Source organism: Capra hircus, chromosome 22 (genome assembly GCF_001704415.2).
Source record: "Capra hircus breed San Clemente chromosome 22, ASM170441v1, whole genome shotgun sequence".
Lineage (NCBI taxonomy): Eukaryota > Metazoa > Chordata > Mammalia > Artiodactyla > Bovidae > Capra > Capra hircus.
Window position 1 is genome coordinate 32280160 of NC_030829.1, and position 15051 is coordinate 32295210.

General features: G+C 41.1%; 1 protein-coding gene across 3 annotated transcripts in view; it reads left to right on the plus strand.

Annotated features, from left to right (window-relative positions):
- Positions 1-15051, plus strand: part of FRMD4B (FERM domain containing 4B) — a 200057-nt gene that overhangs the window by 152381 nt on the left and 32625 nt on the right. The gene's annotated exons all lie outside the window — the stretch shown is intronic.

Sequence of the window (15051 nt, forward strand, 5' to 3'; positions counted from 1 at the left end):
AGTTACATTCTTGGCAATTTGATTGTGAGATTGTTCCTCTTGACCAAGCGTAAGTGTACAATACTTCTTATTGCCTATGTAAGAATTGATGAGTTTGTGTAGATAACCATCTAGCTGCTCTGGCCTACTCAGTATTATAGGAACATAACTTATTCATGCTGGTAGGTTTTGCTACCCTCCCTGTCCTCTGCTGCCATGTCTGGGAATCACAGCTGTGAAACAATGGCCTATAATAACAGACCGTGGTCCAGCGGCCTGCGCCATCACACCCCGACATCACAGCCTTAAATAGCTCTTAGCACTTCCATCTGTCTCTGGCTTTAATGTGTACTAGAAAAACAGCCATGTTTTTCATAAAGTCAGGCCCTGTTCATAATACCACATGCTCTTCATCTTCTAAGTGTCCATTCAGCTTCAATTGGTGCTTACAGTCTTCCTTTGAGTTTAGGCAATAAATAAGGTACCCGTTTCTCCTCATTTTATGGTTGTGAAACTGGCACAGAAAACATGAAAGGATGTCTGCCAGAGCAAACCACAGTCCCCTTTGAATGCCCATTCAGCTCTCCTGGATCAGACTGGCTGGGCACTGTGGCTTCCTATTGGGGATTCTCAATAAAAGTAAGACATCTGCCTGGTGACTGACAGTAAGCAAACCTGTGTGTAATTACACAGAACTTGATCTCTGTAATTTTGGTTCAGTGACCCAGATCAATTGAAATAAGGAATACTTAATTTTCAGGAGGAGTATAAGTAATTAGTGGTTGTGTTATGTTTTGGGTTTGAGTTTTTGTTTGTTTGTTTTATCAGGGCCTATGGGATCTCAGTTCCCTGACCAGGGATTGAACCCTAGTCGCAGCAGTGAAAGCCCAGAACCCTAATCGCTAGGCCACTGGGGAACTCTCCAACAAGGATTACATTTGAAAGTTTGTTTCTAAGATTAAGTTTCTAATAATGATAAATAATGATAAATTTCTAATAAAGAAATGATAGGCATATCATTTTTTGAATATTTTTCACAATCATTTTTCTGTGCAGTTATATATTTTATTTTAATGTTTTTAGCAAACATTTTAAATAATCATTTTAAAAGAAACAAACAAACAAAAAAAGCACTCACTATAGAAGCATGTCAGTTGGGGTAGGAAGTCCTTCAGTCTTAATCCTTCACCTGTTTATAAACATTGTCAAGAGACCGATACTGGTTCATACAGACTTTGTCAGTGTGTATAACGAGCTTTTACTGTGTGAAAGAAACCTTACTATGTATACTATTTCTTTTCTTTTTTTAAAAAACTATTTATTTATATATGTATTTTGACTGTGCTGGGGCTTAGTTGCAGCACATGGAATCTTCACTCATGGTATGTGAACTCTTAAGTCCAGCATGTGGGATCTAGTTCCTGATCGAGGATCGAACCGGGGTCCTCTGCATTGGGAGTGTGGAGTCTTAGGCACTGAACCAGCCGAGAAGTCCCTGTATGCTATTTCATACTATGTCATATTTCTCCAAGCCACTTATAAAACCGATCTCTTTTCACTGTTTTTAAAGCTGCCTAGTTCTCTATGGAGTCAAAATACATACTTTATTTAACCAGTTCTCTCATGATGGACGTGTGGGTTGTTTCCACTGCTAGGACGATGGATTTGGAGCATAATGAGTTTCTTATTGAAACTAGCCCCTAGTTTATCTATTGTGTAGGATCAAATGACTGCCTATCATGTTTTCTTATGGCAGATCTCATCTCGGTTGACTTTTTTTTTTTTGGTAATTTATTTCTTCCCTGAATTTTATGTTAATAACATTTCTTAAAAATTGCTTGTTCTGAATTTGCATATAAAGTATAACTTAAATTGACTCACAAATAATTTCTTAGCTAATGTGCCTTGAGAAAATTGAGATTCTCACAGACTCTAAATGGATCTACTGAAAACAACCAGGCTTTCTTCCAAAATAATGGTGAATCAGAATCTGCACAGTAAATATTGCTGTTAATTTCCTCTCAGTTGCTCATGACTCACAGGCCTTTCTTCACATTCACAGTTTCATAGAAATTGGTAAATATTGTTTGACACTGATCATAATCAGGTTTGCTTGTTCATTTCAGAGTCTAGACAAGGATCAGAAGCCACTTCCTTCTAGAGTTTTCCTATTTCATTTTTAAGATATGCCACTCAGTTGGAAAGGGACCATAAACAGATCATCTGGTGTCATCACTGTCTCATTCTTGGTAATTTTTGGAGGTATCTACTCTCTACCATAGTTCACCTCCTCCTTGCTTCTTCTGTTAAGCCTGACAAGGGATTCTGCTTCTGTATCTTTATTTTTCCCTGTCCAGACAACTTAAGGGTTTTGTTGGCGGGTGGAGTTTTTCTAGTCCCTGTCCTGGCTCAGTTGGCACAAATAAGGGAGTGCATAATTTAAAAGGACGTGAACACTGATATATAAAAGGAGGACATGCTTCAGCTGTTTTCATGGGCTGATGCTCCAGCAAGTTACCAATGGCCGGGCAGAAAAGAAGGTCAGATTGGCAAATCGGAATGAAACAAAGGCCGGAGTGGGAGGCTGGGTAAATACTCAGCCTCTTGAACCACATGCCTGCTGTATTATAATTACATGGCTTAAAAACAGACCAGAAGGAGGAAGGTTTGCCAATAATATGTCAAAAGGCTATTTTGAAAAATGGTTGGTCTGAGTCCCACAGGCTGAACCCTTCTGTCCTTTCCACGTGTCTATCAGTTATAGCCTCTGAATGTTGGGGACTGTATTTGTTTTACCTCCCATAATGCCCAGCAAAAGCATCTGTGTAGTATAATGATACAGGCCAAGGGTTTGGGAAGAAATCCAAAGCCTGTCTCTGATGTCTGTTTGCTGTGTGACCTTGGGCAAGTTGCTTAACCTATTTTTAAACTCAGTTTCCTGATCTGCACAATGGTGATGCCACCAACTACATAGGGTGGTTGTAAGAGTTAAATGAGATTATATTTAGCATTATGCCTGATTTGCAATCATTACTCCATACCTGGTAATTACTCATTGATGGTGAGGGAGACAGGCAATAAAGAAGGGTATGAGAAATATTCTTGGATTCCTATTTGATTAAGGAAGGATCCAACACTACTATAGACATAGAGCCTTAGTGTACCACCTGAGAGAACACGCTCACATTTCCTATTTTCAGAAACGGGTGAGCATTCTGCCTCTCTCAGTTCATTCACCACAATGCCCTAAGGTATGATGCAGATTAAAGAAAAAAGTTTTAAATTCAGAATTATAATCCACAAAGATTTGAGGTATTAAAAATTCAGATCATAAGCAGTTTTGCTTTTAAATCTGCCCTTTCAACATGAAATGTGTCATTGCAAATTCTTTGGGAATATGAAACGTACCAGAACTCAGCTTCAAATTGTAGGACATTCACACTTAAAAACGATGAAACTTTATTTTTTTAAAAAAACAAACACATTCCTTCTGCGTTTTTATTGTTCACTCAGTATTTCAAGTCTTCACAAAGTAGACAGTGGGTCAGTGACTGAGTAAAGTGTCAGTATCTGTCATGGCTGATTTGTACCCCTCCAGCAAGTTATTTCACTGGGGAAAGCCAGAACCTGTCAGGTGGGAGGAATAAAAATGACATGCTAGTCAAGGTGTTACAGTAGACCATCGTAGGATAAAATGCTTTTCAAGATTAATATCTTGCTGCATTATAACACTCAAAGAGAGTCTTAAGATACACTTCATTACCCCGGGACATTTCAGGGTGGGGAAGAAGCCTTTAAACATCAGTTAACTAAACTTTTTTTTTTTTTAATTATTGGATTTCCCAGTTGCCTAGAGCCAGACAAATTAAGTAACCAGCACAAAAATCTTCCTCTTGCCTTGTCATGAAAGTACAATGTTCATTTTATTTAAACTCAGTGACTTGCTTATTTTTCTAAGCGCGGCCATCTTTCGTGTGTGTGTATGTGTCTTTTTTTTTTTTTTTTTAAGTTGGAGGATAATTACTTTACAGTGTTGGTTTCTGTCATACAACAACATGAGTCAGCAGTAAAGTGTACTTACATCCCCTCCCTCTTGAGCCTCCCTCCTTGGCCCCCCACCCCACCCCCAGGTCATCACAGAGCACCAGGCTGAGCTCCCTGTACTACCCAGCAGCTTCCCACTAGCTATGAGCACAGCCAACTTGATGATTTCTGAATCCTGCTTGCTTGCTCCCCCAGCCGCCATCACCATGGACCTCGAATCGAATGCTAGTTCTAATGCTGCTGAAAGCCTGGAGGAGGTTAACAGTAGGAGAGCAAAGATAACGTGTGCTGCCCACTTGTACTTTCTACATCAATACAAAATGAATTGTGTGCAGGGAGGAAAGCGAATTGCAGAACCCGAAGACCGGTCCATCCTGTTTGTAAAGTCTATAATTAAGCTCCAGCCACACCAATAATCAATGTGATTGTTAAAACCTTCCACAGAGTCAGTGGGAGGAGAACCAAAGCCCTATAGTATGGATTTGAAAGAGAAACCAGTCCTGCACTCTGCTTACCCGCTGGCTGACCTGCAGCTGTCTCTTAGCCTTTTGGGTCTCTATGTTCTCAACTATCAAAATCAAAGAATTCTGTCTCTCTACCTCACAGCTCCTTATGTGGACCCAATGAGTTAGTGAATTCCTTCATTGGCTACTTACTTTTCTTTCCTTTTTTAGAATTTTTATTGAAGTATAGCTGATTTACAATGTTGTGTTATGGATGGCAAAGTGATTCATACAATCATGAATACATACATATACCTCTATTTTTTTCAGATTTTTTTCTCTTATAGGTTGTTATAAAATATTGAGTTTAGTTCCCTGTTCTATACAGTTGGTCCTTGTTGCTTATCTGTTTTATATATAGTAGTGTGTATATGTCAATCCCAAACTCCTTATTTATCCCTCCCCTCCTCCTTTCCCATAGACATTGCCCACACACAAAAAAACTTATGGTTGCTTATTTTTCCCTTCATACCATGCTCTAATTTATAGAAACTTTACGGGCAGCGTAGGTATTTGTCTTTTCTTCCTATAATTAATCACTATGAGAATCTGAAGCAGATCTTCTAAGACAGAGAACTCAGATAATTGGATGTGCTTTGGTGAGTCTCCATTTCCATCTCAAGACCAGTAGGCAGATGGAAAGAAGCCAAGGCAAGCAGCCTTGTTCATAAAAGTCACCAGGTCTAACTGCAAAAGAGGCTGGAAGTGGTGGATGGCCGTGGACAAAGCCATCACTCAAGGTGTTTTGTTACAAAAAGGAAGGAGGAAAAATAGATCCTGAGGGTGACAAGTAGTTTCTGTCCTTCTGTGTTTGTTCCCTTTGAAGTCGTTCAGGGAGGATGGTTAATGAGAAACAAACAAGGTAGCCGAGAATGAAGATATAGATTTTGAATAGTCTCTGATGGGAACAAAGGAGACGGAGGAATGAAAATGGGACAGGTGGGGATGTTTCCTGTGTTCAGGGAAGGCTTCTCTGAGAAGGGTAACATATGAGCTAAGACCTGAAGGGTGAGAAGGAGCCAGGCTTAAAACAAAGAATGGGCTGGCATGTTCACGTCAGAGAACAGTGTGTGCTGATGGGAGGGGGACAGGCACGTTATAAAAACTGAGACCCCTATAGCTGGAGCTTAAAGAATGAGTCTGTTCCCTGTAGAAACTGAAGGTGATGGTTGAAAAAAGAAAGTGACTGCTGATCAGGCAAAACCATTAGATTTCTTTATTTCATCTGTTACTCCGTGTTGATAGGCACTTACTGAATGGCTGAATTGTTGGCATATACAGAAAAATGAAAGACAGATCTCTAATAGGACTGACCAGTCCAAATGCAGAAAAACCAGTTAGTATGTAAAGCATGGTAAAGTTTTTCTCTTTCACAAGGCATAAACACTATTCTTCATTCTGTACTTATAACTAAAGATCAGTTTGGCTTTAATTCATTCATCCTTCTGGAACAAAATTCTAGCAATATACTCTGTTTGTTTGATATTTTTCCAACAAATTTTCTTGAGCCTGTTCTGTGTGCAAGGGCTCTGAATGTGTACCTTACATTCTTTATCCCCTTTAAGGAAAAACCCAAATCTTAGTCATCAAGGTCCTGACAATCTACCCGGAAAGACAAAATCATGATTTTTATTGAAAATATTTAATAAGCAGTGATGGTGGTTTGGCTGCTAAGGTGTGTATGACTCTTTGTGATCCCATGGACTATAGCCCACCAGGCTCCTCTCTCCATGCGATTTCACAGGCAAGAATACTGGAGTGGGTTGCCATTTCCTTCTCCAGGGGATCTTCCCCTCCCTGGGATTGAACCTGGGTCTCCTGCATTGCATGCAGATTCTTCACCAACTGAGCCATCAGGGAAGCCTAGGTACCAATTTGCGAGAAGGGATGCCAGCTGTCAGCATCCGGAAAAGCCATGTAGGTATCTCTGAATGACAGGTCAGCACTGGTTATACCAGATACATGCAATGAACACTCCAGATACTAACAGGTGTCATGAGCTCAGCCCTGAGAGATTAGAGATTTGGCCACAGAAGGACTTTATATGAGATGACATTCTCCTGATCAGGTTTTATGTTATGCATTTTCTGATAACCAGGACATCTTCACCTAAACATTTCAAAAAATACTCAGAATGTTTTGTTCCTTGCGTTTAACAACTAATGTTTTATGTGTGCAAGGTTATAATATCATATCTGATAAAGTAATTGTCACTACCTGAGTATGTACCATTGTGTTGTTGTTGTTCAGTCGCTAAATCGTATCCAACTCTTTGCAACCCCATGAACTTCAGCACGCCAGTCTTCTCTGTCCTCCAGTATCTCCTGAAGTTTGCTCAAACTCATGTCCATTGACTTGGTGATGCCATCCAACCATCTTATCCTCTGTCACCTCCTTCTCCTCCTGCCTTCAATCTTTCCCAGCATCAGAGTCTTTTCCAATGAGCCAGCTCTTTGCATCAGGTAGCCAAAGTATTGGAGCTTCAGCTTCATCATCAATTCTTCAAATGAACATTCAGTGTTAATTTCCTATAGAATGGACTGGTTTGATCTCCTTGCAGTCCAAAGGGACTCTTAAGAGTCTTCTCCAGCACCTGACTCGAGAGTATCAATTCTTTGGCACTCAGCCTTCTTTGTAGTCCAGCTCTCACATCTGTACATGACTACTGGAAAAACTTTGTCTGTGACTATATGGGCCTTTGTCAGCAAAGTGATATTTTACAAAATTTTCGTTCAGCACACCAGACACGGAGAGCATGGCCTCTTGTTGTCTTATCAGCTGCTCTAAGTCCTTCTAGGAGGTAACATTTGCATTTAGAAAACAATCTGGGCAGCTATTTATTTCTAAAGGCATTACCTAGTTGAGAAAAAGAGAACTCCAAAATCATTATTTTATTGCAAAACTTTTATCATCTTCTTCAACACACACCACCTACCAAAGCATAGTTATATTACTAACAGTGATGAGTTAGCTTTTCTCGGTCTCTGTACTATGGCTGTTGGGGGCCAGATCATTCTGTCCTGAGCATGGTCTGATATCAGTAGTATCCCTGGCCTCTAACCACAAGATGCTAGAAACAGCCTCCCCTCCAGTGTGAGAACCAAAAGTGTCTCCAGACATGGCCAGATGTTCTGGCAGTTGTGGGTGAAGGTGGGAAGTGAAGCAAAATCATCATTGGTTGAATAAGTAAGTAAAATATGAGAGACTCGGAGTCCTTTTCCTACAAATGGCTACTGTAATTGCTGCTCTTTTTTCCTCTGAGGTAGAGCTGGAAATTACTCCTTTTTCCTCCCTTTTTTGATTAACATAACAAATCTCCATGAAGTATTCTTCTCAGATGAGAAAGGCAGGACGCTGGGGATTTTAGAGCCATCGTTGTGCTTGAGCGTGAATCTCAGATCTGCACCTATTTTGCTTTGTGACCTTGCTCTGTCTACTTAAGTCTCTTTGAGCCTCAGTCTTCCCTTCTGTGAAATGGAGTTAAATGCAGTACCTCCCTATAAGGTTGTTGGGAACACTCACTCTCAGTTACATAAATATTTCACTGGTCAAAGATGGCTGGCTGAACAGAAGGTAGGTCAATTTGGCTTTCTCAAAGCTCATTATCCTACAAAATTCTAATTTTCTGGTACTCCAGAAGGCAAACAACACTGTCTTCCAACAGCACAAGAGACAACTGTACACATGGACATTACCGGATGGTCAATACTGAAATCAGATTGATTGTTTTCTTTGCAGCTGAAGATGAAAAAAATCTCTATACAGTCATCAAAAATAAGACCTGAAGCTTACTGTGGCTCAGATCATGAACTCCTTATTGCAAAATGCAAGCTTAAATTAAAGAAAGTAGGGGAAACCACTAGACCATTCACATATGACCTAAATCAAATCTCTTATGATTATACACTAGAGGTGACAGATAGATTCAAGGGATTAGATATGGTAGACAGGGTTCCTGAAGAACTATGGACAGAGGTTCATAATATTGTACAGGAGGACGGGACCAAAACCATCCCAAAGAAAAATGCATGAAGGCAAAGTGGTTATCTGAGGAGGACTTACAAATAGCTGAAAAAAGAAGAGAAGCAAAAGGCGAAGGAGAAAGGGAATAGTACATCCAACTGAATGCAGAGTTCCAGAGGTTAGCAAGGAGCGATAAGAAAGCCTTCTTAAATGAACGATGCAGAGAAGTAGAGGAAAATAATACAATGGGAAAGACTAGAAATCTCTTCCAGAAAATTGGAGATACCAAGGGAATATTTCATGCAAAGATGGGCACAATAAAGGACATAAACAGCAAGGACCTAACAGAAGCAGAGGAGATTAAGAAGAGGTGGTAAGAATACACAGAAGAACTATACAAAAAAGATCTTAATGACCTGGATAACCATGATGGTGTGGTCACTTCGCTAGAGCCAGACATCCTGGAGTGTGAAGTCAAGTGGGCCTTAGAAAGCATTACTGTGAACAAAGCTAGTGGAGGTGATGGAATCCAGCTGAGCTATTTCAAATCCTAAAAGATGATGCTATGAAAGTGCTGCACTCAATATGTCAGCAAATTTAGAAAACTCAGCAGTGGCCACAGGACTGGAAAAGATCAGTTTTTCATTCTAATCCCAAAGAAAGGCAATGCGAAAGAATGTTCGAACTATCATATAATTATACTAATCTCACATGCTAGTAAGGTAATGCTCAAAATCCTCCAAGTGGCGTTTTAGCAGTATGTGAATCAAGAACTTCCAGGTGTACAAGCTGGATTTAGAAAAGGCAGAGGAACCAGAGATCAAATTGCCAACATCCTTTGGATCACAGAGGAAGCAAGGGAATTCCAGAAGAAAATTTGGTTCTGCTTCATTGACTAAAGTCTTTGACTGTGTGGATCACAACAAACTGGAAAATTCTGAACGAGATAGGAATACCAGAGCACCTTACTTGTCTCCTGAGAAGCCTTGTCTCCTGTGACGGGTCAAGAAGCAACAGTTAGAACCAGATATGGAACAACAGACTGGTTCAGAATGGGAAAGGAGTACAATGAGGCTGTGTATTGTCACTCTGCTCAGCTAACTTTTATGCAGAGTCCACCATGTGAAATGCCGGGCTGGATGAATCACAAGCTGGAATAAGATTGGTGGGAGAAATATCAACAACATCAGATATGGAGAGGATACCATTTCTGCTTGCTAATGGCAGAAAGCGAAGAGGAACTAAAGAGCCTCCTGGTGGAGGTGAAAGAGGAGAGTGAAAAAGCTGGTTTAAAATTCAGCATTCAAAAAACTAAAACGATGGCGTCTATTCCCATCACTTCATGGCAAATAGATGGGGAAAAAGTGGAAACACTGATTTCAACTTTCACTTCCAGTGAAAAAAACACATATTTTGTTTTCCTGGGCTCCAAAATCACTGCGGATGGTGTCTTCAGCCACAAAATTAAAAGACACTTGCTCCTTGGAAAAAGAGTTATGACAAACTTAGACAGCACATTAAAAAGCAGAGATATCACTTTGCCAGCAAAGGTCCATATAGTCAAAGCTAAGCTATGGTCTTTCCAATAGTCATGTACGAATGTGAGAGCTAGACTGTAAAGAAGCACCGAAAAATTGATGCTTTTGAACTGTGGTACTGGAGAAGACTGTTGAGAGTCCCTTGGACTGCAAGGAGATCAAGCCAGTCAATCCTAAAGGAAATCAACCCTAAATATTCATTGGTAAGACTGATGCTGAAGCTCCAAAAGTTTGGCCACCTGATGCAAAGAGCCAGCTCATCAATCCTAAAGGAAATCAACCCTAAATATTCATTGGTAAGACTGATGCTGAAGCTCCAAAAGTTTGGCCACCTGATGCAAAGAGCCAGCTCATTGGAAAAGACCCTGATTTGGGGAAAGATTGAAGGCAGGAGGAGAAGGGGGTGACAAAGAGTGAGATAGTTGGATGACATCACTGACTCAATGGACATGAGTCTGAGCAAACTCCAGGAGATAGTGAAGGACAGGGAAACCTGGCTTGCTGCAGTCCATGGGGTCGCAAAGAGCTAGTCAGGATTGAGCAACTAAACAACGGCAACAAGCTGGCTTGTGGGTACTAAGAGTATACTCATCAAGTGTAACTTTTTTTACATGAAAAAAAATAAGTAATACTATGATCTTCTTTTGCTTCAAGTCATAGCAGGGGAATTACTCTGAGTCATTATTTGATGTACAGTCATACACCAGGGCTGTGACTATCCCAAATTTAGTCATTTCCAGGTGAATCTGCAGGTAAATGATTAACCTGTGTTATAAGTGCTATTTTTTTTAAAAAAAGTTTCTGATGACATCTTTCCTATCATCACCTAGTGTTAAAACTTTGGACTCCGTCAGCTTTCAGTCCATCAAGATTCACACAGACAGTTGAATCCATTCTGTCCATGACTTTTCCATGTCTTTCACTCTCCAAAGGTCCCCCTTGCTGGTGCACACTTCTCGGCATTTTTTATGTGTTAGGGCATGTCCCTTCTGAGTGCTTTAGACCAGAGGGAACTTGCTAGCTTGCTGCCATGAGTCTCCCTGTGGGCGTGCCCTTGACCTGTCCCCATGTCCCTCCTGTGTGACCTTGGCAATACAGAAACCGTGAACAGACTTCCTACCTAGAGGGTGTAGCAGGAAACGACCGATGAAATCAACAGAGATAGAGCAGTTTTTACAGAGGCTGACGCTCATGGCTTTGGAAAGTTGAGGGACACAGATGTGTCAACAGAATAACTCGCCTGTTGCTCATCGGTGGAAAGACAGATGTGGGATCCAGACAGCCATTTTTAGTTCTAGTTCTGCTATTAAGTGGGCTTCCCTGGTGGCACAGATGGTAAAGAATCTGTCTCCAATGCAGGAGACTGGGTTCGATCCCTATATTGGGAAGATCCCCTGGAGAAGGAAATGGCAACCCACTCCAGTATTCTTGCCTGGGAAAGCTCAGGGATGGAGAAGCCTGGCAGGCTATAGTCCACGGGGCCACAAAGAGTCGGACATGACTGCTATTAAGTGGCTCTTCTCCATTTTCAGAAAAGATGATAAAATAAGAGAATTGGACTGAGAGTCCTTAATGGATACAACTGACTGTATCACTTCCTGAATGTTGATTCTGAGCCAGGCACTGTACTAAATGCTTTTTGAACATAATCTCAACTAAACCCTTCCAACAATCCTCTGAGGCAGGCATTGTTGGTCCCATTTTACAGATGAGGAAACTGAAACTCAGGAAAGTTAAGCAACTTGCCAAATAAAGCACATGTGTTGAAATCAGCATGTATGCCAAGGCACTCTGATATGGTCCATTTGGTTCAGGTAAGCATCACAAGGGAGGGGACCTGGTCATTATTTTCCAACGAGAACAGGACTTCGCATGTACCAGGTGAACAAGATGTATTTGTTAATTGAAGAAGAATATGTAAAGGACAAGAGCCACTTAAGTATGTGACTTCTGGTTTCCTAAAAGTCCTTCTGCTTCTCCTTATAGTCCTTTTTTCTAAGTTTGTGATCTCAGATATTTAGGAATCAGTGTGATTGTAGGATAGGAGGGGAAAGGTGATTTCTTCCAGTTCTTTGAGTCTATAATAGTGGGGTCTAACTAACTATGGATTATAGGTTTCAACAAAATGTCTTAAATATTCAACCCACAAATCTCATTAAAGCGTAATTGTTTAGTTGCTCGGTTATTTCTGCCTCTGCAGCCCCATGGTCTGTAGCCCACCAGGCTCGTCTGTGCATGGGATTCTCCAGGCAAGAAAACTGGAGTGGGTTCCCATTTCCTTCTCCAGGGAATCTCCCTAACCCAGGGATCAAACCCAAGTCTCCTGCATTGGCAGGCAGATTCTCTGCCGCTGAGCCACCAGGGAAGCCCCAAAGTGTAATAATGTGTGACAATTATTCTAAAACTGTCAACCTCCTTTACATCTAAGTATAAAGGGACTAGGTTCTGACTATGCTTCCCTGGTGGCTCAGAGATTAAAGCATCTGCCTGCAATGTGGGAGACCTGGGTTTGATCCCTGGGTGAGGAAGATCCCCTGGAGAGGAAATGGCAACCCACTCCAGTATTCTTGCCTGGAGAATCCCATGGATGGAGGAGCCTGCTGGGCTACAGTCCACGGGGTTGCAAAGAGTCAGACACGACTGAGCAAGTGACTTAACTTATGGTATTATATACACATTCACTTTTTCAATGGGATTTGATTCAGCTTTGGTTTTCTGTGTCAGTTATTACATCTTTGACACTTTCTTTTCCTAAGACAAGGTGATTTGTAACCTAAGGCAACATTCTTTTCCTATTGTAGTTTTTTTTTTTTATTATCTGTTTGCTACTATCACTGTTCTCATTGCTCCTCTTTGACTTTTTCAGTTATGTATCTATTTATTTTGTAATCTCAAAGTTAATCCTAGCTATTATTACATCTCCTGCTGTCTTCCCTGTTTTGATGCTAATCAGTTCAGTTGCTCAGTCGTGTCAAACTCTTTGCGACCCCATGAATCACAGCACGCCAGGCCTCCCTGTCCCGGAGTTCACTCAGACTCACGTCCATCGAGTCAGTGATGCCATCCAACCATCTCATCTTCTGTTGTCCCCTTCTCCTCCTGACCCCAAACCCTCCCAGCATCATAGTCTTTTCCAATGAGTCAGCTCTTCACATGAGGTGGCCAAAGTACTGGAGTTTCAGCTTTAGCATCATTCCTTCCAAGAAATCCCAGGGCTGATCTCCTTCAGAATGGACTGGTTGGATCTCCTTGCAGTCCAAGGGACTCTCAAGAGTCTTCTCCAACACCACAGTTCAAAAGCATCATTCTTTGGTGCTCAGCCTTTTTCACAGTCCAGCTCTCACATCCATACATGACCACTGGAAAAGCCATAGCCTTGAAGAGGCGAACCTTTGTTGGCAAAGTAATGTCTCTGCTTTTGAATATGCTATCTAGGTTGGTCATCACTTTTCTTCCAAGGAGTAAGCGTCTTTTAATTTCATGGCTGCAGTCACCATCTGCAGTGATTTTGGAGCCCCCAAAAATAAAGTCTGACACTGTTTCCCCATCTATTTCCCATGAAGTGATGGGACCAGATGCCATGATCTTCGTTTTTTGAGTGTTGAGCTTTAAGCCAACTTTTTCACTCTCCTCTTTCACTTTCATCAAGAGGCTTTTTAGTTCCTCTTCACTTTCTGCCATAAGGGTGGTGTCATCTGCATATCTGAGGTTATTGGTATTTCTCCCAGCAATCTTGATTCCAGCTTGTGTTTCTTCCAGTCCAGCGTTTCTCATGATGTACTCTGCATAGAAGTTAAATAAGCAGGGTGACAATATACAGCCTTGACGTACTCCTTTTCCTATTTGGAACCAGTCTGTTGTTCCATGTCCAGTTCTAACCGTTGCTTCCTGATCTACATATAGGTTTCTCAAGAGGCAGGTTAGGTGGTCTGGTATTCCCATCTCTTTCAGAATTTTCCACAGTTTATTGTGATCCACACAGTCAAAGGCTTTGGCATAGTCAAGAAAGCAGAAATAGATGTTTTTTCTGGAACTCTCTTGCTTTTTCCATGATCCAGCGGATGTTGTTGGCAATTTGATCTCTGGTTCCTCTGCCTTTTCTAAAACCAGCTTGAATATCAGGAAGTTCTTGGTTCACATATTGCTGAAGCCTGGCTTGGAGAATTTTGAGCATTACTTTACTAGCGTGTGAGATGAGTGCAATTGTGTGGTAGTTTGAGCATTCTTTGGCATTGCCTTTCTTTGGGATTGGAATGAAAACTGACCTTTTCCAGTCCTGTGGCCACTGCTGAGTGTTCCAAATTTGCTGGCATATGGAGTGCAGCACTTTCATAGCATCATCTTTCAGGATTTGAAATAGCTCAACTGGAATTCCATCACATCCACCAGCTTTGTTTGTAGTGATGCTTTCTAAGGCCCACTTGACTTCACATTCCAGGATGTCTGGCTCTAGATGAGTGATCACACCATCGTGATTATCTGGGTCATGAAGATCTTTTTTGTACAGTTCTTCTGTGTATTCTTGCCACTTCTTCTTAATATCTTCTGCTTCTGTTAGGTCCATACCATTTCTGTCCTTTATCGAGCCCATCTTTGCATGAAATGTTCCCTTGGTATCTCTAATTTTCTTGAAGAGATCTCTAGTCTTTCCCATTCTGTTTCTTTTCCTCTATTTCTTTGCATTGGTCGCTGAAGAAGGCTTTCTTATCTCTCCTTGCTATTCTTTGGAACTCTGCATTCAGATGCTTATATCTTTCCTTTTCTCCTTGCTTTTTGCTTCTCTTCTTTTCACAGCTATTTGTAAGGCCTCCTCAGACAGCCATTTTGCTTTTTTGCATTTTTTTTTCCCATGGGGATGGTCTTGATCCTTGTCTCCTGTACAATGTCATGAACTTCTGTCCATAGCTCATCTATCAGATCTAGTGCCTTAAATCTATTTCTCACTTCCACTGTATATTAATAAGGGATTTGATTTAGGTCATATTGAATGTTCTAGTGGTTTTCCCTACTTTCTTCAATTTAAG